Source organism: Aphis gossypii, chromosome 1 (assembly GCF_020184175.1).
Source record: "Aphis gossypii isolate Hap1 chromosome 1, ASM2018417v2, whole genome shotgun sequence".
Classification (NCBI taxonomy): domain Eukaryota; kingdom Metazoa; phylum Arthropoda; class Insecta; order Hemiptera; family Aphididae; genus Aphis; species Aphis gossypii.
This window is the reverse complement of record NC_065530.1, coordinates 52,725,515-52,749,115: the sequence shown is the minus strand read 5'-3', so window position 1 is coordinate 52,749,115 and position 23,601 is coordinate 52,725,515. Positions and strand designations below refer to the sequence as shown.

Here is a 23,601-nt window from a genome sequence, read left to right as displayed (position 1 = left end):
TGTGTGTGTGAGCGCGCGCGCGCGTGTACCTATATACACGTGTGCATATATACAGGTATATATACCACGGCGTCTTGTAGTTGTGGTATATACCGCGCAGGGTCATAACATAATATATGGTCTGATGCGTAAACCGTGTTTTATTGCGTGTCTCCGAGTGTATCACAATAAAATTGTTTATACGCTTTTACTATATACATATTATATATAGGTACCATTAAGAAGAGGAAAAATAATAATGATAATCGTCTGCTTGCGTTGTACCTGCTGCAGCACGCACCGTATAGTACCGCCATCGCGGTTATAGGTGATCGCTCGTATATCTACATATGATAATATAATGATTTATATACCTATACAGGTGTACTACTGCAATAGGCGATTATTAAAAAGAGATTATATTCGACGACAATGACTTTATGGCCGCGAATGGTTTACGACCAGTCGCGCGAGACGTAATAATGAATAATAAAAATGCAATTAACTACCTACCTATATATATATATATTTACCGTCCGCCCCGCAGTTAGTAGCACTTTTTCGTGTGTGTGTGTGAATAGAAGTATATATATTTATGAATAGATATATATTACAGGTGTATACCCTTTCCTCCCGTAAAGTAAACACTCCGTGGTCGCGAGCGCTGCAAGTACTCATTATAATATTATAAGGTCCGATTTACGGGATTATAATTTTCGATTTTTTTCCTCGCCCTATATAACAGCAAAGCAGAAAGACTACCCCCGCCCCACCTACTTCCTATCACGAAAATAAATTATATATACGTATATACACAACATAGTGCGCACGGTCGTTATTTGTTAATGATATTATACACTGCAAGCCGTCTTACGCGTTTTATTGAGTTATATATAATCAATTATTTCTATATGGGCCACGATCAATGAAAAAATATCCACAGGTATATAAATATACCTACGTATTTTACTTACGATAATAATTTATCGCGCGGACGAAATAGTGATATTTTATAATGACATCGTCATCTCTTAAAACGACAGTGTAAATGTATATATATATCCTACATCACGTTATTGTTTTTCTTAACCTTTGCTATTGTAAGTATAGATAATTATAGAATAAAAAATATTTTAAATTTTTCTAAAAATTATCGATTGGTACCTATATGTATATATTAATATAATTGCAGTATAGTGTAGGTACGTCCATTTAAAATCGACGTTGTAATATGGTAATGAACTAATGGATATTTTTAAATTCATATTCTCGCACAATTGTATCACAAAGATGTCGTCATACTGTATATTTTAACCGAGTACCTAATTCAGTTGTTACGTACGCGGAGGCTGGAGACACGTGTTTCGAGATTCGCTTTATCTATATAATAATAATATATACGCGGCCGGTATAAGACCGAATGAGAATAAAAATTAAATAAATAAATAAAAAAACTAGTTTTGCTCTCCGTCGGCCACGTGTTACCAATAAGAAACAATAAACATAGCCAGTGAATTTTTCAATATGTTTGTAATCATCGAAAAAACAGGTTAAACAATGGTTCCTTTCGACTGGTTGCCGACTAGCGTTGCCGCAGATGTATAACTATTTTATAATAATACATTATTGGAAAGCCATCGTTCTGGTCTAAATATTTAATTTTCTAACCGGTTTTCCGGATTTCGTCGAATCATCTCTTAGCGTTCGGGTGCTACGTGACTTAGGATATCTGATTTTCAGGGAACCTCTTAATGAAAAATCCAATTATTGGTATAAAATAATTGTAAAAGAATATTGTACCTAATATTTGCAGGTTATAAAATCTGCGGCGGCTGCAGAGCTAGAAGGTAAGGAGCAGAGAAATTTGACCAAATAATATAAATTTTTCATATGAAAGCTGAACTGAGAGATGAGTGATCAACAAATTTTGGCGTTGAGGCAACTCGTCAGTCTACACGATGTCTGTACTATTATTAAACTGAATATGATATATTCTGTTATTATACGCCAAGCACGCTGAAACATTTCGATCGGATCGCAGATTTGCTTACGACGGAAAAATCACTGTCGACAATATCGATGCGAATGTAAAAAGCTCGCGATTGACTGCATAACCTTTGACTAACGCTATCGTTGACACGATGATATCCGCGGATACATGTCCGTACTATTGCCTATACAACGCGCCGTCGTCACGGCCCGTAAACCATCACGATAATAATAACGATGATAATAACATAATGATGACAATAATGATAACATTAGACCGGTCTGGGCGGTGGTGTACGCGACACTATATATTACGTTTTATTACTTACTTCCGAGCGCGGACGAATACAAACGAAAACAAATAAATATAAATAAATAGTAATAAAAATAAAAAGAACCTCTTGACGACGACGATGACGACGAAAACGAGTTGCGTGTTTACCCGTTGTCGGTCGTTCTACACGGGAAACGATCGGACGGGAAAAATAATAATAATAATAAAAATAAAATAAAACGACTACTCTCGACGTTATCGGCCGTTCCGTTTTCGGCGTTCGTTCGCACCACTCTCCCCACCCACCACCACCGCATGAGACACCCAACCGATGGGTGCGCCATCTGCACCGACCCATTCTCTGGTCGCGGGTCAAGTCGTCCACCAGAGGGCGGCACCAGAAGTGCACTCGGGTTTAGTGATTTTCGTTCGTAAGTACCTATACATGTCGACGACCAGTGTTGTACCTCTGGACGACGATATGAATACAAAAATATACGATCGAAAAAAAATTACCAGCCCCGCCGGCCGGACGTCGTTCGTCGTATTTTTACGATAATATTTTTGTTTTTTTTTTTTTACGGATCGTCTCCAAAACTATACCTATCACCGATTTATTAGTATTGGTATCACACACACACGATCGCCTAAGATTTTTCGGTCGGCGAGAAGAACGAGAAAAATAATATGTCCAAACGACGATTTCGGCTCAAGCGCGTGCACGCGTATCGCCCAGAGGCTCGACTGCCTTCTCTCCACCTCACCCCGCCGTTATCGCCAATGCCGCCGCCGCGCGATCATCCGATTAATTCCGTCATTAAAATAATAACCGGCCCGCGGTCCATACCAATTCGTTTGTGCACACCGTGTACGCAATGTGTATTAAACATTGAAACGACTGGTTTTTATATATCGTAGCAGTCTCAGAAGTCGACTTGGATTATATTCTACGACCGTGTAAACCGTATTATTATTGTATTATGTTTTTTTTTTCACCAATTTTTATGCACACCGTTGACGACCCGCCTCGTTTTACAACAACCGTTTAATGATTAACGTTTTAATAAAACATAAAAAAAAAAAATCAAAACGATTTCAGAATTTCATTCTGAGGTTGTAATAAAAATAAAACAAAAGTATACTGCAGTTGTACGTGTATATTTATTTGTATTTTCAATAAATTAAATATAACACATTTTGCTGTCGCACACCTCTAAACAGGCTTGAAAAATATAATCGATAGGATTATAATATTTTTAAGCGAAAAAAAAACGTGATTATTATTATTATTATGGTCGTATATCAACTGCGTTAATTAAATTCGAACAGCTTTTTACATCAATAACAACTGTATTACTATATCATTCACACGCGGCACAAACAATATAATATAATATCTACGGATGAGCATAATATTTACAACATTAATAATTATTATATTATGTCGCAGTAAATAATTTCATGGAATCGAAATCTGCAGTGTACACGCGCGATTCCCGAGTTGTAAACATAATAATATTTATGTCGTACACTGTACATACAAGTTATTGAATGAAAGCGTTTGAAAGTTTTTTTCGGAGAAAAAACAAACAGGAAAAGGATGGAACACATCTCCGGCGGCCTAGACCTTCGTCCCCGGTGTAGGTCGTTTCCCGTCTTAACGTTATTGCTACTTCGCACAATCCGGGTCGCGTAATAACAATATAATAAACCGAAACGCGCCCATCAGAATAAACCTTACGATCGAAATAGTGAGTTTTCATTCAATCGTAATGCACCGCCTATTTTTCAGTATACGAACAAGTGTACAGTATTAACTTATTATACGCATTTACGCGTACGATTAAACGACATATTTAAGAAGACAGAATCGTGTTTAAAACGATCCGAAATCGATTTTTTATGTTCAAACTGAAATTACTCGATATAGTTTTTTTTTTTTTAATTGTTACCGTTGTTCTAAGCGTACAAATATTACTATTTATCATCTGCTCCTATGAGTCTATATACGAATAATACCTAACTACCTATATAAATATATCAGGCGGACACATATATACTGGCATTGCGCACAACATGATGTATAGTGCTACAAAATTAGTCGTGGTTTTGGAAAGTCGTCCTATAGTAAATATCGTATGATATATATATACGCACCTCCTATTAATATACCTAACCTATATACGCGCATACATAATATAGTTTGAAGAGCCCTCGATTAATAAATGTGAATTATTGCCGCGTCTGCGTTTGTTGGCGGTGGCGCTTGTTTAAGTATATGTTCATACTGTACATATATTATAATATGTGTCTGTGTGTGCGTGTGTAGGTATGTATATATTGTATAGAACATGTACGAGACACGTTTACGTTTGTGTGTGTGTGTGTGTTTGTGTAAAATGAGTTGCTCGTTCAAAGTTTGGTCGGGAGGGGACGACGATGCGCGGTGACTGTGACAACGACAATAATAACCAACAATAGGACGAAAAAATAGACGGTGTGGTCCACGACCGAATTTTCGTCACCTACGCAGCTACAGTCGCTCGACTATGCGGCGTATATAGTGTACAATTATATTGCGATCACGAGCAGTCGAGAAACGAAAATCGGTTAAATTTAAAAAATGAAAAGTGTGATTTGACTTTAAAGAACAAACACATATTATATGTAATAGAAAAATATGTGTTTATCGATAAACCTAAATATTCGATTGCAGGTGATGTATACTTGTATGCGTTTATTATTATACATCGACTTTTCGGATCTAAGCCGCTGAAATTATAACAATATCGGAAAATCACGAGTGTTAAGCGGTTCGCGTGCCAGTGTGCCGTGTCGTGCGGAAGAGGATTATATACACCCCACCCAACTACTCGCCGATCGGTGTACTTTGTCGCTGCACAATTGGCGCGTAAATCATAACACGGGTAGCGCGTTCGCCCCTCTTAATTAGTTCGACAAGGGAGAACGTATATATATATATATATTATACATTTATAGTAGTAACTATAAAGTATAAATAGTCGTATAGAGTCGCGGTCGTGGGGGGTAGGTTATATCCACGTTTATGTGTATACAGTTATACTGTTATTATAGTGATATTGTAGGTGTACAGCTAATGACGAGGAAGAAAGGAAGGAAAAAGGGCGAAAGGGTAGGCAATGACAATACTTGAGCGTTTTATTATATAGACGTTAGCAGACGATATTTTCGAGCGTTAAAGGTCACCTATATATATTTAATTTTAATGGTTAAGTAACATTTTTAGTCTTTTCAGTCGTCCTTTACGCGTTTTATACGTTACATCTGAACGACGTCGAAAGCTTTTATTTCGTAACACGCGCATAATATTTAATATCATAGGCAGGTACCTACACGTAAATATTATTATGAAATCTGTACGTGATTTACGAATTTCCGCCGTCACGGCGATACGCGTTTTACGTAATACGCATATGTATGGTGACAATAATAATAATAATAGCATGCGTTGTAACAAAATAAAAACAATAATAACAATATTAAAATAAATATTAAATATACTACGGCGACGGCAGGATTTTCGTGAGAGCGGTGTACACCGGTGCTGTGCACAGTGCAGCAGTGCGTGTGTAGGTGAATGAGAGACGGCGGAATAGAACGTTTTGATTTAGTGGCCCCGGCACAGAATTTATTGCCCTCGAATTACAATTACCCGCGGTAAACATATATTATGCACACGCGGCGGCGACGATAACCGACGGCGACGAACTATTATTTTTATTACATTATTATTACGACGACGACGAAGACGAACGGACGTGGCCGTCGCGTGTGACGATAGCGCCGACATTCGACGAAAAATACGTTTTGACGTATAAAATATGAAAACAGAAACACTCTTAGAAAAGTTACTACTTCTCGATCGTTCCTCGAGCATATAAATTATTATGTAATATATAGTTATAGTAATTTACCACCGCGGTTGCTTTAATGGCAATATAGGTATAAATTTGAATTACTAATTTTGTGTCCGGCCCACTGTCGCGTGCAAATATAGGAATTTTATTATTTATATGCGTTTCGCCTCTTCCTCTTCTCCCGGCGCTACAGAGAATGGAAAGTGTTAAGTCGCGTCGTCGCGAGTGCGCGTGTTTTCGTTGGTATAATTACATCCGAGCTCCGCGACTATATCGTATGTCGACGTGGGCGTAACTTATTATATACGTATTTAATATAAATGTTACACCGAAGACTTGTGAAGTATCGTCGACCGTGCGATATAGTCCGCGACACAATATATCATTTTAAAATAATTTTTTATTCTTCAAAAAACTTTGCGTCGCATAATTTATTATAAACGCGGTATAGGAAATACGAACGCGCTCGGCGGTTACCGGTAGCTGGCAGCAGGTACATATAACAGCATTAAATAGCATATATTATTATTATGTATATACGTTTTTACATCGCGATACGGTTGGATTTTTTTCAATGAAAAAATAATAATAATAAAACCTACGGGCTGATGAATTACACGGACCACCGCTGCGAGTGTATACGATTTTTGCATAATATTGACCCAAACAAAACGCACGCAGGGCCAGTTTCGATTTGCCGGTTTTCGTTTACAACTTTGCCAAAACGTTAGTCGTAAATTTGGATTCCAATGTGTATGTAAGACCGCCACAGGCGTCGGTACGTGCATATAATATAAGCTATTTAATATATTTATTTATTCTATTATAATTTATAATTTAATTTTTATCGTCTACGCTTTTTTTTTTTCCATGGCTAAAGACGAATTTCATAGTTCGTTTATTATTATTACCTATTAATAATAGATACGTATAATTATTAATACGACGACAGCACGGCAGTGCGCGAAAAAACCCGTTTGACAAATTCTCAAAAAAAAATTAACTAAACGGAAATTATTATTAAAACCGTAAAAAACGGCAATAACGCTACATACTATTTAACGACGTTGCTAAGTAATAACGAGCACGGCGTTTCATAATGATATGGTGCGTACCACATTATGGAGTATAAAGATATATTACCGAAATTGTTATGTATAAAACTGGGTCGTAGTTATTGTTCGATCAAACTTTACATTAAACGTTAAATTCCAAGAACTCGTTGGATTTAGACATCGAGGTGGTTTAAATTATGATGCATAGGTATATATATGAGCGTATTGTACGTAGGTGCATACAATTAACGGACAGTTTCCTATACATTATGTTCGTGCTACCCATTTCGGGTTATTTCGTCGGAAAACGAGTAAAAGCAAAATATTAATACGATATTATATTCACACAATATTTTTATCATACACACTGTGGTGTAGCCTTAAGCCCTTCCCGTATTTAAAACTCGCACGCCGCAGACAACCTCGATACCTACGCATTCGACTCTCTTTGATCCTTATCGTCGGTGTTTATTTACAGTGAAACTGGGCCATACGTCTTTCGTTATTCGTTCTGATAAAATGCACGCACGCATACTGCACACTAAATATATACCAATATTATCCATAGGTATACGTATAGCCTCGCCGACGATGTGTACACGTATTTTGGCAACGATATCTGACCAACGGACGTATATGATATTATATATATACAACGCATCGGCCGAGCACGAAAAGGAGGGAAAAATTTCGACAGTGGGTGTAAAAATTGGCACCAGAATATCCGAAAAAGCATAGCGCACGTAGAGATGTACCGTACACATTGTTTTTACGCACAACAATAGGCAACCGCGCGGCGATATGGAAAAGTCGGTTTTTTAATATATATATACATATATAATATGATGTACATACGCATTACACATACAATAAAATAAAAATAAAAAAAAACGGGGTAGGAAAAAAATCGAAAAATTGCAGGGTGGACGAGGAAAATGCGTGCTGTGCGGTACACGTGTATAGGTACAGAGGTGTATTATTTACCATACAGAACAAAAACACCGGACGATTTAGGGGTGGGCAGACGCTCGTCGTCGTCGGCGGGTTAACGCCGACTTATAATACGTGTACAATACGTATAATACGTACATATATATAATGTATATTTATAAGCCAGCTCGCGTACGAGTACGGATATAAATCAATCGCCGGCATCATATCGTCGTACACGCATATAATATATATGTAATTTAACGATATATAATATATTATACTTTGGTTGTACGACACAGTACGCGATGATATATCATATGGCGCGGGCAAACCGAAAAGAATACGGTTTGTGGAGACGGACGGGGGGGGGGGGAGGTGGAGAAGAAAAAATTTGAAATTAATTAGGTCCGGTGGCGCGGCGGTCCAGGCCACACCCACGCGTGCGGCCGACGTAGGTTAGGTACTCGCATATATATCGTTAAAACGGACGTTGTGTATACATATATTTATATATTATAATATATATATATACGCGCGCGCGTTTATATTGTTATAATGCACATAGACAATAATATTATAGATGTAGATATTATTTGTTCGTTTTAAATGCCAATTACAATGATATATTATAATATGTGCGCGCGCGATATATATTATTGTATACGGCGAGCGCATAACCTCGCCGCGCGCCTCCTACCCGTAGGTACGACGTATATACCTACCAGTCGGTCTGCGCCGCGATACATTGTTATAATAATAATAATAATATTATTATTATTTTCGTATCGTATAAAGTATACGTGACGAGTGCCGCCGACCGCGGATAGAAGAAGCAAACGCCTGGCGGTCCATTGCGGCGGCGGTGGCGGCCTGCATGCAGCCTCCGGTGCTACAGACCTCTTTCGATAAGAAATTCTTATTAGGAATATACATACATACCTATAAGCTATGCACAGTGTATACGATCGACGCTTGAATCGGTGTGCAGATAGATAGATGACGACGGCAGTGGCGTAATACCGCGGGTAAATAATGATAAAACGCTGTATACGACGATAGAGTACCTATATTGTATATTTTGTCTTTTTTTGGGAAAGTAAATCTTTAAATCTCGGATCTTCCTCAATAGTATACTCGAGTATAATTATTGTGTGACTGACACGTTAACCATCGGGTGTGTTCGAAACGCCGACAGCGGCGGCCATCGTATTCCGAAGCCGCAGCGTCCATATTGCCGTCGCAGCCACCGCCGCCGATACACATGGCACGCATCCGTTAAAACGGCAACGTTGATCATAGATATGTCCTAATACGCGTGCCTGCGAGATTTCCCATCAGCTCTCGATTTTCTGTGATACGATAACGTGAATCGTCCGATGTCGCATATACCTACTTCTATTATCGAGTGATTATTATTATTATAGAATGTAAAACCGTATGTTTTGAACCGTCCGGAAGATGACGATTACAAAGTATACTCTACTTTAATTTTTGGGTTCGTAGCGTAATAGTATAAATATTTAGAGGTGCACGTGCCCGATTATCGCGTATACAGTGCATGTACACTGCACCCGCGGGCTGTACCCATTGTTCGATTGTTGCTGGAGTAAATAAAACATATTATTAGATACATATAAACATTACGACCACGGAGGTATACATCCAAATTACTGTAGAGATATTTTACTGTTATCCCGTTCACACTGCACAAGCAGACTTAGCACCTAGTAAAGAATATCACGGAGACCATTAAATGTAGATAAGTTACAAATGCATGGGTAATATTGTAATATAATTTTAAATAGGTAACGTATGAATAGCGAAATAGATTAAAGTACACTATTAAAAGTGTTTTACCTCAGCCGATTAACCGTATAATAATATCATTTAATGGTACAACAAATTAAATCAAAATTACAAGTATAGAAGATTCAATAAAAATGTTTACGAACCTGTAAACACTATAGAACATAAATTCTTATACTTAACCACAATTATTATGAATCATTATGATATGAACCGCATAAAAAATAAAAATAAATGACCTATATGAAAACAACGAGGTATATACAATATACATGTATATGTTTTAATTATATGTATGCTATGTAACTATTCCCTCGCTTGCGTTACGCAATCGATTTTATCACCGAAAACGAAACGCGCACTTACTACAATTAATTTTAACCGAGATGAGAAACAAACAAAATTACACCTCGTTTACTGATCATTATATAATTAATTCAATCTTTCTCACTTTTCTCGAGTAGATATTTAGTTTGTCGATGGATATGAAGTTTATCGACACACTTTAATACTGTAATATTTTATCAAATTATTATTTTTTTGAATATAATTATTTATTATATTTTATGTATAATAAGTGTTTCCTAGAACGAATTTGGCACCCTCCGAAAATGTTTCATCGCGTGTATATATTTTAATCTTATATGATTCAGTCGAATGGCAACATTAAAAGTATTTTTTTTTTAATCGGATAATGTCGGACGGACGCCACTGCGTTGTTGCCGTTCATCGCCCTCCGTGGATTGTGAGGTAGGGGAGCAGGGCAAACGACAACGTAGCCGTGGTGCTTGAACCTCTACCGCACGCACTGAACGTCATCGTTTTGGGGTTTGTATACGTATAATAATATTAATAATAATTGGACTACACTCACACACACGCGTACGTATATATATATAAATATATACCTCCATTGGTTACATAGTATGTATAGGTATTGCAGTAGTCGAGTGGAGGGTTGTTTAGCAGTGGCGCAGATGGGGTACACCTGCAGCAGTGCACGACATTTCGTCAGTTGCACCAGATAACCATCGGTCATACGGGGTAATTAAAACACATTTTTCGTAATATTTAAATTCATTAATCATTATTATATTATACGCACTTTACGTTATTCGGAATAGTTCTATTATACCGGTAGCCGGTGCGTGTATACTATAGTATGCCGTATTATAATATGAGTGTGAAATAATTACTTTTTGAACGAATCTGCCTCTGCGAATTTCGTGATAAGTTTTTGACGATAATTAATAAAAAAAAATCGAAGAAAAAGTAACGAGAAAGAACTCAAAAATCAAACACGGGAAAATCTACAGCGGTCGGTTAAATAATATAATAGTACACACAAACACATATATATGTGTATATTTTTATAATAAACGACCCTATAAAATGACGTTTGATGATTATACGGGAACTAATAAAGAAACGATAGTTTCGAAAATCTCATTTCACGTACGTACCTACATATTTTGATGAAGTATACAGGGGCATGTAGCTGTTGGATCTTACGATGTATAATAAATATATTTTACCTTATATATACATATTGTGTGTGTTTTAATAAGTTCCTAACGCCTATTGTGTTCCTTCATCGAGCAATATACGTAAACAGGTGTGAATTATTATATATGTGGGGCAGCAGTCGATTATCGGCATAATGTGTATATTATATTGCGTACGCGATGCAGGATAGTATAACACGTCTATCCGATGACTATTATTGTATAGGTAATATCTGTATATTATATAGTAGCGATTAATCGCACGACCGCACGCGATCTATTCTGTGTCCTCTCCCCCGCCGAACAACAAACGACTATAGCTGAGGAGGCAAAAGTTTTCGTCGACGATCATCCGCAAGTACAGCGCGGGACGTGCGTTGTGTGGTTATCCGTGTATAAAGATTTCGTTGATTGACGATAATATTATTAAATATCACGTGCGTCGAGCATATTATGTATAATCATATTTATTATATTTGTATCATGGGTGCGATATGAAAAAAAGTAATTTGTTGTTTAATGGCTGCAGTTGTCCGTCTGCAGACGTATAGGTATACTCAAAGCAATAAATCATAAAAAGTGTAGACGGGTCAGAATGAGACGGAGAAAACATGTATTTAGGTGTTCAAAACGATGGCCGCACCAATAATACGACGTTAAACGTATATAGGTACAGTGGTGATTCATGTTCAGGCAATGGGCATGCTAACTCCCATTTTTTTCCTCTATTAACAAATTTATCCAAATTATAATTTTCAGAATTTTTAAATATTCTTAAACACCATATTTTCAAAATTTTTGAAATTCCAAAAATCAAATTTTAATTAACTGCAAGGCTTAGCGTTGGAAACACTGCGCCGCACTGTATACATTCGTATATCTACTGAATATTCGGTAATACACTAATCGCAAACTGTATACTTATCATTGCTTTACTCTATGCTCTTTTTTATTCGTATTTAGTACATTATACTGTGTTAAACGGTTTTTTATATAATATATATTCGTCTCCCCTCGACACGGCCAACGACGACTCCGATTGCTATGTAATACGAACACACACATATTATACGTTCCGCACGAGTTACATATACATATATATATACATTTTAGCACGAAACACACACGCGACATAATAATGTACGTTTTGCGACGCGCGTAGACGTCAGACGAGAGTGAAAACGCTAGAGCGGCGGCTGGCGGCGACATATGGAGATTTACTCGGCACGGCGACCGAAACGCGCCGACGGTTTTATTCAAATGACTTCATTTCAGACGTCTAGCGGGTGGTGTAAATTTAAATTAGGCGCCTCTGCTGTGTCGTGGGGTTCTGCGCGACCTTATATATCGTCTTATGCAACGTATATTATGTACACTGCAGCAGCAGCAGTGTACGTATAACGTATAATATATAACACAGTTACGCGTATACGAAATTGCTGTACTCGATGGACCCGAGACAGTTATGCGTGCGATTTACGCGAGAGACGTATATGTACACGTATGCGATGGTGTGCATTATAATATAATGCGCGTGTACGGGTTTTCGGTCAGGACGAAGTATTTCAGAACGGAATAGCGTTTTACCGCGAACGGAATCCATCGCCTCCCCCCGAAATGCCGGGATTACTCAACATTTCAATTTACGGTCGCATTTCAAGAGAAAATTATATATCTCGCGATCGGAGGTGAACGTTAACCACCCGGCTTACCAGAGACGAGTACATAATACACTATTATCGTAACAGGGTTCTGATGATGACGCGATGACTATCTATGTAGAAAATACCCACCAAAAATCATTCGTCCTCCTAACACATAACCTTTAGTATTGGTTCAGTGGGAGTCGGCTGCAGACCGGAGACGAAGAACAAACCGTGAAATAAAACAACGTGATTTCGTAACTGTCGTCCATAATATTATATTAATATAATATTATCAGTATTCTCGATACCGAACCAGTTGTAGGACGTGCGCGCAGTGGTATTCATCGACTAAGCGCCAAAGAATTAATCATCAGAACATGTATGTATTATTATATTCAATACGACGCGCGATGTCACAACAATTTTTTTTTACTTAATACAATATTATTACGCGTTGTGTGTACCTGCAACTGCAGCCAAAAGCGGCAAAATTTAAATTAAATCATATTATTCCGACTCACCGAATATATATACTTATACGCGGACCTATGTGATTGATTTTAAATTTCACACGAAAATATTATATAAGATATTATGCGGTCTTAAACACGGTCATTATGTAGTATATCGTGAATACGCATAATATTGAATTTTCTTCAGTATGGGCGGAGAATATAATATGTTTCGGAGAAGACGAACAACGAAATTATAATAGTAAAAGCCTATAAATGTATGCACACACATCGTATATTATAAAAATCCGAAAACACCTCGAAGCTCTGCCTCCGTTGTTTTAATAATAATAATAATATACACCGACTAAACGATTCCGTAGATGATTTTTTTTAACACGTTTCGTTTTCATTCTCCGGGCAACGCAATTTCGGTCCGCATACTACGCGTAGGTAATCTACAATCGCCGGTAATACCATCGTTGGACGGCGAAATATCATGTGCACGGAGTACGTATATACATTCCGACACACTGCTGCACCACTGAGCTGGTAATAGGTACATAACCTATTCATCACACAACAACAGCGACCCCCTAATTAAAGGTCTGAAGTGATGGTGTTCCGACCAACACATTATATTATTATAATATTGTGTGCGCATCAAAAAAAATAATATGTATATACATATAATATAATTACGGTTCGTCGTTTTGAGTTTTCCATAATCACGTTCTCCTATATCCTATATATAATAATATGTACGTAACACATTCTTAATATATAGAATGTCGTACGCAATGCAAGTTTATAATATTATATTAAATACGCCAGCAATTGGGAATTAATTTTCACGACTATTATTATTATTCATATATATTATATATTTATATGCGCATGTCGGACGGTCACAAATTGTCTCGATGACTTATCGTCCGGTCGGGACTAAATCAATTTCGAAGACACACATACACAAACACGATCCTTCGCTGCAGTTTCTTCTGCTGCTGCAGCAAGTCGGAAACGCAATGTAATAAATAGACGGTCGTAATGAATGGCAAAAACCGGGAGGTCTTGTCACCGCAAGACCAGTTTTCTACTTTCATAATATTATAAATTACCGGCCGGCAAATGACTTATGGCCTCAAAACGGCCCGCGCGTCTTTGTACTGAAGTATATGTATATAATATATACCCGTGCGTTCACTAGCGTCGCGTGGGCGTTCGAAAAATGTATATCCTACCAATATAATATAATGTACCTACTCGCACAAATTAAACGTCCGCGATATACGCGTCTGACTATGTACGTTCTCGTACGAATTTTGGATACATACCGCGTCTGGCGACAACGTCGATGACAGGATATAAGCAAAATACTTAATATTTCCGAAAACTCTTGAACATTTTTTTTTTTTTTGATAATATTTCGCGTATCGGTTTTTTATTATTCAAACGGACGTTTCGGGTGCGGGACTACGCGAGTACATAATGTATTATAATATAGACTAAATTAAACGAAGAGTTTTGCATCTTTGCGTATGCGTTACGCGCTCGCTGGCTATAATTATCATTCAACCTAGGAACGAGGTGACTCTCGTGTTGTCGCGTACGCCCGTCGTTTTTTATTCACGTCCACATTACATTATACATTGTATAATATGCCACCCAGGAGCCAATCAATCTCTCGGACGCGCGCGAGTCATACGTGCAATTTTTTCCAATGTCCACTCTGCTCGGATTTCGAATTTTACTGGTTGTTATGCAGTTGTGATATTTGCATTTTAAGCCGCTGCAGTTCGGTATAATAATATTATATCGCATGTAGGTGGTACTATACTTATTACCTATAATATGGCTATAAATGTTACAAAGACACGACCGTATGTCGGTATACGTTTGGCAGCCGGAGTCGGCCATTTTCGATCGTTAATTAAAATGTTCTTCATATAATATATATATACACAAAAATCGGGTTTGGGGTTAATGATTAGGAGGTACGTCTAAAACGTGCAATAATGCGATACGGGGTGCGAGGCTGCGGCGAATGTGTGGCGTATGGCGATCTGTCGGCGAATTAACGTCGATGAAACAACTGTCGAGAAAACGCAATATATTATATCGTGTCCAGGTGAAAGAGAGAAAGATATCGTTTTCCGTGTGTTTGCGAGCGCATTTGTACACATGTGCATATGTATATATATATGTACGAAAGAGAGTGCCATTATTATTATTATATACACATAGCGTACACACATATACGATGCGTACAAATAGGGGGACGTGGGCGTGCTGTGTGCCATATGCCGGTCGGTCGAGTCCTAAGTATAATAATAATATGTGTAATGTATATTGTAGTAAAGGTCGTGTATATATAAGCAGCAGCAGCATCAGCAGCAGCAGTAGAAGAGCAGCGCGAGACTCGCCGCCGCGTGTAGTCGAAAATTAAGACAAACCCGAGCCGCCGACCGGCCGGCGTGGGGGTCGGCGGCGGCGGCAGAGGGGGTCCCATCCGCGCTCGTGTAATTTATTTGTTTCCACGTAAATTATTTCGATGTCTTTGGGACGATAAATCTCCGAAAACCATTGTGCGCGCTTGCCCGACCGCCGCTGCCGCCGACGACGACGAAGAATAATTCTATACAGTGTATATGTGTATAGGGCTTATACCTACTCGTGTCTGTGTGTGTGTACCGTCTCAATTACAACGTCGTCGTAATAATAATAATAATATATGTATAATATATTATTATTGTTATTATGTAACAATAACGCCGTGCGATTCATTATTATAATATTAAGCGCCCAGGATAGAGTCCGAGTCAATCGATCTGCGCGCCGCAGTGAGTCACCGAGATCGATGGCTATATATAGTGCTATAAACTGTTTGCCAGAGGATATGTTTCGAAAACCAAATCGTCATAGTATAAATTATTGTTTGTTTTGTTTATAATATGTGGCACTATGCTATTAAATATACGTTGATCATTATATAGTTCTGCAGCAGTCGACTGTCGTCCCTACACGTTATTCGCCTATCATGGTTAAACGCGGCGCAGCGTCGTCGCGATATGGAAGCTTAATAATTCTTTCCTCTCGAAATAATTGTTCGATGGCCTTATCTTCGTCCCACGTCACGTACCAAGGACGTTATCGAATCGTTAACTATCGCGGTAGCGATCGCGTTCGTCATTCACAAGACGTACGTTCGCGGAATCCGGGCCCGCGTGTATATGTACCTATTATTTAAGTCCTGGTGCGGCGCACGACGATAGAAAGACGCGGAAAATGTGTTCCGAGTTACGTACGTGTATGTAAATAAAATGCTAAATTATATTGTTGTACTATTCGTCGGTGGCGAAATTAAATTATGACTGTGTGAACGCGCCTTACACGGTAGCCGCCACAGCCGTCGACTCGTCCCGCCATATTATATACAAAATATATACCTAATACCTATTATATATATACGTGTATACTGTATACGTATTTATATACCTACCTACTACACTCGGCTCCCCCTTAATAGACGGCGGCGGCCCACGGTTACCGCCGCCGCCGCCGCGATGATGATAATAATATTATTTTACACCGTCTGCTGCAGTCGTTGTTAACACACGTACATTATGATGATAAAGATGTCTCATTTAATAAAAACTAATGCGTAATACATGTCTCGCTACGGTAAGAATACGCCAGGTTTCTCTATATTCGTATTACGCGTGTATATTTACTTTCGGAACAGCAGTAGATCCTAATGTCTCGTCTCGCGTATTACTATGATATATTTTAGTCGGGACGTCGTTGGAACGAAAACCTTCCGTTCTGCTGCAGGTCAGTTTTTTTCGGTTTTCGTCTAGTACTTCGTGTGAAGTGTCAGAAATAAAAATAAAGAAAAAAATCGTAAAACGCTTAAACACGTAGTAGAAAAAATTAGTACACTGACCAGTGACTAGTACATGAATACGGAGTAGAGCTTAAACGCGTTAAAAAAAAATAATAATCACAATCTCACAGGTCGCAGAGGTATCGCTCATTCGGTATATAAGTATCCGTAATTCGACGTTGTCGTCGGCCGCGCGGCACTGCAGCCATGTTTGATACAGCCTACGGCCGCCGTCACTGTTTTATATACATATATGTGTGTTTCTCATTCGCTCTCGAGCCACAGCTGCCTTCCAACATCTCGCATGACTACCGTGTAGAAAATAAAAAGAAAGATTGCTCACACACGCTATTATAATCGATTCAGTATTAATTTCTGTACACTATATTATTACACTGTATACGATGCGCTTAAACCGTAACTCGTATAGCTGTGTATGTATATATGTTTCTATTTATAACAATATTATATTAATTAATTCAGCTCATCGTTACACTCGAAAATGTGCAATCGCTCGCGGTACGTGATTGGTTTTTACGCATACCGCGGGTTGCGTCGCGTGATGTAGAAAATTATCGAAAGTCGTGGTCCTCAGTGGAATGTTTCCAAACGTCTGATCGGGTAAAATCATTTCCCAACACATTCTGGCATTTAAAACCTACAGAATAATTCAATTTTATATTTCTGATCACCGCTGCTACCATCGCAGAGGATTACGGTTTACCCCATTTTCGGTTTCGTGTAGGTGTACACGATATCATGCTGTATAATAAGGATAATATATAGTTAAATAGTGCACACGTTTCACTCGCAGTGCACCGCGAAATACGAACGTGTATCGATGGTCACCGCGTTTTTTTTTATGTATCGTTTTAATTTTTATACAGGTACGTTTCGTGTCTATACTATAAACCGGCAAATGATATACACGAGTCTATACTCGTAAATTCGTCAATGTTTCGAGTTTTTTTCTAAATTTTTATTCCTATTTAAAAAAACATATTTTTAATATATACGTGCGCCACATTCGTGCTAGTGTGTGTGTGTGAATGTGTGTGTATATATGGCCCCACAAAAACCAAGGGCGGGCCCGACCGCGAGTATGTACGTCGGGCGTCAGATAAATCATGCGACTCGGACGGATAAATTATTCGGTGGTCGTCCTGCGGCCATCCTCGCGTCTTGCCCGCGTTGTGCGCACATATAATACGCGTTCGGTTTTTTTTTCGTTTTTGTTTTGTTTTTTTTTTTTATTCTCAATGACTTCACCATTGCCCCGCTTAATTAAACTCTGTAGATCATGTGTACATATTATTATACCGTTTGTCCGTTGCACGCACGCACGCTCCATGTACCTATATGTATTATAATATATGCTCGTTCTTATCGATATGTTTTTCGTACCGATCGAAAACGAGTCTATAAACCCGATACGGGATAATAATATTATACAAATATCATATACCTACGATGATCACGTATACGCACAAGTGCTTTTCGGTGGGAGGGAATTGTGCGTAATTTAATAAATACCTACTTATATTATGACTCCGAATCGATCGAAATATAGGTGCATTTAATACGAATTTTATATGTTGTATAATTATTATTTTTGTGTACGATCAAATGTTTACAGGAATATTTATAAAATAGTATGCATAATGAACATAATATTTCTATACGAATAAAAGAGAACTGTAGGTACTGCAGTACTAATCGTTCTAAATATCGTTCAAACGAAAAATTGAAAGCAACATAATTTTAAAAAAAAGTATAAAACTGATATAAATATATATATATATGAGTATTTATTGCTTTTATATATTGTGGTGTGTGAACGAATCGCAAATGTAATGTCTGAAAACGTTCACATGTTAGTATGACGTTCTGGTACACCAGTATTAAAGTGCCATTTTTGGCACTCTTCCGGGGGCTTATATTTGACCGAAATTCGGAGACAAAACTCTCCGGGTCTGTATGTGTGTGTTTACATGTATATATTATATTTGTATTTCTGATGTTACGAGGTTTCTCGCTTATTATAAACGTGTAACTCTGTTTCTCCGTTGTACGGGGCGCAAATTTCATACAGCTAGTTTTCTTTTAGCACTGCTACATAATATTATATATATATCCTGAGGCGAAAATGAATTACGATCTGGAATGCCGGAAAGCGACACGGCGCAAGATTAATGTCGTTTTACAATGTATACGCGCTGAGCGGGACGAACGGGCGCGGGTCCCGTCGGAAAAAGCCTGCCCCGCGCACCACCCCGTCGCGCAATCTGTGGAATGTGTAGCGGGGGTCGGGGAGGCGCAGTGGCGCGGTAGCGTTTAAGGAGCGGGGTGGTTGTAATAATTATTTTAACAGTGAACTCCATTAGCGACTATAAGGTGCTCGGAGGCGACGAGAGGGGGGGCAGTGACGTTTATCATTTGAAAAATAACCTCTACTGTATATACGCATATACGCACACATAAATATACAATACGCAGAAACGTATATATATGATGTAATACCACTGCTGTTTCAGGAACTCTCCTGCGAGATTTCAACCCCCCCCCCATCGCCCACACTACGTCCGGATAGCGAAGACCGTCGGCCGGGGCAAAGTACAGGCAATTAAGATCACCGATCTTACAACCACCTTGGAGTTTTTTCCGTCTCCTCTTTCCGTTACCCCACGCACAACGATTATATAGCACGCGCACACGAGCGCATACTCGTCGTCGACTTATTAAAGGGCTCGTAGGAGAAAAAAAAAGGTCTTCTTATCGTACGAGCGCGAAAAAAACGCGAAATAAAATTAGAAGGAGAGGTGGAGAAAAAATTAAATCGTTTAAAAAAAAAAAAAAATAAAGTAAAAGCTCCTTTTGTGTACCCGCGATGATTTACCGCACGGTTTTTATCTGGCCGGCAATAAATCGCGGGCTCCCGCGACGGCCGAGGGAGGGTATATGTAGGAAAAAATTGCACGAGCTCGAACCCCCTTCGCCTCGGCAGCGTACATGTATTGTATACGTGTGGGTGTGGGTGTTCGGATTTTATATATGTATTTATTTTTTTGGAGTTATATGCACTCATATTTTCAATGCCTATCGCCTCCTTTTGTGAATACTTTGCTCATTATGTATACACACGAATCCATTACCGGGCATCGCGGTTTGTCTTATCACCACTTCGCCGCGTTTATTCAACGTTTTTTCGGCAATAACTTTCCGAGACGAACCCGCCGCATAATAATATAAAATATATTTTCATATATACATATAAATATTATTTTATATACACGTAGTGTACGAGTAACGTACCTATATAATAATAATGCAGTAAATTTCGCAGCACTACGGTGTTAATTCCAACAAGTATTCCGCACCGCGAGTATACTTAGTGCACGATGTTTAATGTCGGTAGATACAAATAAATAAATAATAATATACTGCGTCGGTTAAATTGCCATCGTTCTTTTTTAATGCACGCGACGGCACGTAACGATGTCACGTCGTTACGTCGTAGAATTCAAGACTGGTGTTTGATCAATTTAATAATATACCATCTACTACGAATAATTATGTTCGCAGAGGTGAATATAAGTAATGCAGTGCATAGCTAACGACGTGGTAAAAATGAGATTTAATTTTAATTAACGACTCCGCTACTAATTATTTTGATATCATTTTCCTAAGAGTTTTAGTATAGAACGGCACTATATGTATATAGTAATTTAAACGAAAACCGGTTGTCGTACAAAATCGGATGTCCTCGTCTCCACCAGCGGCTTATTATAGGTAGGTACAGGTGTATTCAGTGTCACTAAAACGTGTCGTACGAGTACTCTGCACATCACATCTATGTGCGAATTTGCCACATTTTGTGCATTATATTACACGGCGCACTACCACCGTCGTAAACGGAAAAGGGCGGAAAAGCTATGGACATAATTACCTCACGTTTCGCACAAAAATTGCTAGAGATCAATTAATGGCCGCTCGCAATGATTATGGGGGAGAGACACTCGTACAATATAACTATATCGGAATAAACGCGCGTATACGTGTATAACAGTAACAGTAATAATAATACACAGTGACCGCCGCGCAACGTAGGTGGCACGCAGGTCTGTATATTATAATAAATATACTTTGTACACAGCAGAGAAAACCGGAGGCTGCGAGCAACCGACATAAGCTCGTCGGGGCCTATACATACTTATAAAGTTATAAATGTATGTGTACAACGTGCACTGCATAGCTGTAGTGAACGTCGTGCTCGGATTTCCACGAGCACGCTGTATACACTCGCCCCACCGTACTTATATATATATATGTAGGTCCACATAATATATCGTAAGAGATGTTATATTGCCGTGTCCGCGAGTGTGTGCCGAACAATTTGGCGTAATCTGGGCACAATACCAAAGGGGTCCATGTCCGCGCTCGCTCACACCGTCTCTCTCGCTCTTTTACCTCTCTTTCTCTCTCTCTCTCACTCGTTCCTCGAAGTTTCAGTCCGTATACGGCGCGAACCGAGACACGAAACGGAGAGAATATAAATCACGAGCACCTCTCGACTTTTCACGTCGTCCGCGAAACGCATTCCTCACTCGGCCTCATATACGCGCCGTGTCCGGAAGGTTTACTCGACCGTCATATATATATGTTATTATATATCTACGTAAGAAGAGCTAGTTAGTGTGTTATATGTATGTGTGTGTGTGTTGTCTTACGAAAGGAAACAATTTTAATTTTTCTCCTACATATATATATGCGAACTTTGTTTTTGCGGCAATAATACTTTTATTTTTTTCACCCTCTCTCGAGCTGGCGAGCTTAAAACTTTTCTTCGTTCTCTTATATATATATATATGTGTGTGTGTGTTGTCCAGAGAGAAATTAGTTTCTGCACACGCACATGCACACACGCACAAATGGTCGACCGGAGGGCGGGCCGCGAAGCCATGCATCAAACCCTATATATATATATATACGATCGCGGAGACTTTTAACCGCGCGCGCCATACACACACAAACGTGGTATAGAGTTGCCGGTTACTGTGGCGGCGAGGGAAGAAAAAACGGTCGGTTCTCTTTCTTTCTAATTGAGATGTTACCGGTGATGTATTGCTGAAAGTAATTCTCCCACCCCCACCGAGGTCGGATAGAACAAAAACGAGTTTGTAATACAAAAACCATTTACCATTCGATTCTTGCTGTTATAATATACCTACATTGTGTATTATAATATTTTGAAATTCAGGGACGGTCGCGAGAAGAAAAATATAAAGAAAAAATTAAATACAATATAATATGAGGCTAAAATCATTAGTAATCTGTATTGCACTGTATTCTTTGATTATATTTCTTGATTTTCTTTTAAACATTTGATACCTGTCATGCTGACTTAAAATAAATATAGTTATGCATCAAGTTTTCTGAAACTATGTGACAATTTTTTTCGACCTGTACTGCTACAACGCTCTAATCGGTTTTAATTTATGCTTTTAAATTAAGAAAAATATTATTTATCTTTGCTAGAAAAAATAGTTCGGAACGTACTATGCATGTATAGTACCGTGCTTACTAAATAATAGTGAACAACGTTATTGTGAAATACGATTGTTCAGTGTACGTTTACCTTGCCGCCGGGATCTACAGATCACCACAATACCACATCCTATATATTTTATACCTATATTAAATAGTAGATTGCGCGGGGCGAGTGCGCATTAGTAAAAACTGGTATTATATTTTAGTACTTGTTAATTATTATTATCGCGACCTGATGAATTCTTTCGTGTTTAGGAAAATAGGCGGTTAATCGACGGTGCCGATACAATACGACCGTCTCATTAAACGCATAATAAATTAATAATTATTATATAATAATAATAATATGTATAGAAGAATTAGTATATTTTTTTTATAACAGAAAATTTTTTGAAAATGCCTTAGGAAATAATTACCGTCTACACAAGCATATAAGTACGTTATATATGTACATATGTATATAGGTGAACTCGTTTGTAATAAACTAATAAATAATATAGTCTATGAGCATTCGAAGAACGATTTTTTTATGTTTCAAACACTCGTAACGAATAAAGGGGTGTATAAACGCATATCCTGTATGGTTGAACCCCGTATTTAAGTTTGTATAACTAATATTATATATCACGC

The 23,601-nt window shown here is 38.3% G+C and overlaps 1 protein-coding gene across 6 annotated transcripts in view; it reads right to left on the bottom strand.

Annotated features, from left to right (window-relative positions):
• LOC126548977 (homeotic protein ultrabithorax-like) overlaps window positions 1–23,601 on the bottom strand; it is a 235,208-nt gene that overhangs the window by 189,178 nt on the left and 22,429 nt on the right. The window lies entirely within an intron of this gene.